Genomic DNA, 2025 nt, shown 5'->3' with positions numbered 1-2025 from the left:
GGGTTAACCAGCCAATCTTTAATGAAGGACCCACTCTTGGGACATTTTTCTCTTTTCTCATGGTTTCTCCTTAACATTATGTTTCATAATTTCCCAGATACCCAATGCTGCACTTTTTTTGTTTCTAATAAGCACTAATATTTTAATTACAATGGACTAATTGTAAAAAGCATTGCATTGTGATAATTGTATATATGTGTATATTATACCTTTATAATAAAAATTTGCCAAAACTGAAAAAAATGGCAAAAAACAGAAGTTAATTTTTTCATGTGTCTTTTACAAACCATGAGTAGAAAGAAGACTTATACTTGACTTAAAAAATTCCTTCGGCTATTTGCTATTGAAGAAAAAACTACAGATAAATTTTAATCAGTCTGATAATCATGAGGGTCTATATAATCAAGAACATGTTTATTTCTTTTAAAAAGTTTTTTAAAATATATTTTTATTGTAAAGATACTATACAGAGGGGTCACAGTTACATGAGTAAGGTAATGAGTACATTTCCTATCAAGCATTGCTACCCCACCCCATTGTTTTTCCCCTACCACCTCTTTCTTCCCCATCTCCCCAACTTCTCCCTCCCCCCACCAAATATGTAAAGTTTGTTTTCAGCATAGTGTCTTGTACATCTCATTGTTAAAATGGGTCAACCTATATCCCTATTTCAGCATTTTGTTATTTCCCTTCCCCTCTCCAAATTAGAAAAATATAGATATAAGATGCAGGGCACTGGAATCAAATACACTGAAAAATGGGTTATACTATGGGGGGAGAACATACAAGAGAAACAAAAAAAATCACATGGTACATTAAAAACAACAGCAACAAAGATAAAACTTCTTTTTTTTGGGGGGGGGAGGGATCCGGTCGTGGGGCCTGAACTCTGGGCCTGGGCACTGTCCCTCAGCTCTTCAGCTCAAGGCTAGTGCTCTACCACTTACGCTAGAGCACCACTTCCAGGTTTTTCTTTTTGCTTATGTGGTGCTCAGGAATTGAACCCAGGGCCTCATGCATGTAAGGCAAGTGCTCTACCACTGAGCCACCTTCCCAGCCCCCAGATAAAACCTCTTCTGTCCCTATCTTGGGATTCATTTCACTTAGCATCATCTTATGTACATAGCATTATCATATGTACATTATCACTTAGCATTATCATATGTACATAGTTTTTGACATTTTCTGCTTGTCCTAGATATATACTAGTTATTGCAGATAAGGAAACCATGGGATCTATATTTCTTTGGCTCTGGTTTACTTCACTTAATATAATTTTTTCCAAGTCTTTCCATTTCCTAACAAATGGGCAGTGCCATTCTTTCTGATGGAGGAATAGAATTCCATTATATATATGTGTGTGTATATATATATATCACATTTTCTTGATCCATTCATCTACTGAGGGGCATCTGGGTTAGTTACATATCTTAGCTATGGTAAATAATGCTTCAATAAACATAGTTGTGCTGGTAGCTTTAGTATGGTCTTGTTTGTGATCATTTGGGTAAATGCCCAAAATTGGGATTGCTGGGTCATAGGGGAGCTCTATGTGGAATCTTTTGAGGAACCTCCATACTACTTTCCAAAGTGGTTGAACAAGTTTACTCTCCCGCCAACAATGCATAGGGCTCCTTTTTGACCACATCCCCTCCAGCATCTTTTGTTATTAAATTTCTTGATTATAGCCATTCTAACTTGGGTGAGGTAAAATCTAAATGTTGTTGTGATTTGCATTTCTTTTATGGTTAGAGCATTTCTTCATGTGTCCATTGGCCATTCTTATTTCCTCTTCAGAGAAGTCTCCCTTTAAGTCTTTAGCCCATTTATTAATTGGGCCATTCTTTCTTTGAGGATTTGTTGTTGGGGGATTTAATTTTTTGAGTCTAAGTATATTTTTGACATGAGACCCTTGTCCATTGTATAGTTAGTGAAGATCTTCTCCCAATCCCAGGCTTTCTATTGATCTTGCTAGCTATATCCTTTGCCATGCAGAAGCTCTGCAGTTTCATGTAATCCCATTTA

Source organism: Dipodomys ordii, unplaced genomic scaffold (assembly GCF_000151885.1).
Source record: "Dipodomys ordii isolate 6190 unplaced genomic scaffold, Dord_2.0 Scaffold3, whole genome shotgun sequence".
In the NCBI taxonomy this organism is placed as follows: domain Eukaryota; kingdom Metazoa; phylum Chordata; class Mammalia; order Rodentia; family Heteromyidae; genus Dipodomys; species Dipodomys ordii.
The sequence above is the reverse complement of the archived record's forward strand: the minus strand, read 5'-3'. Positions refer to the sequence as shown.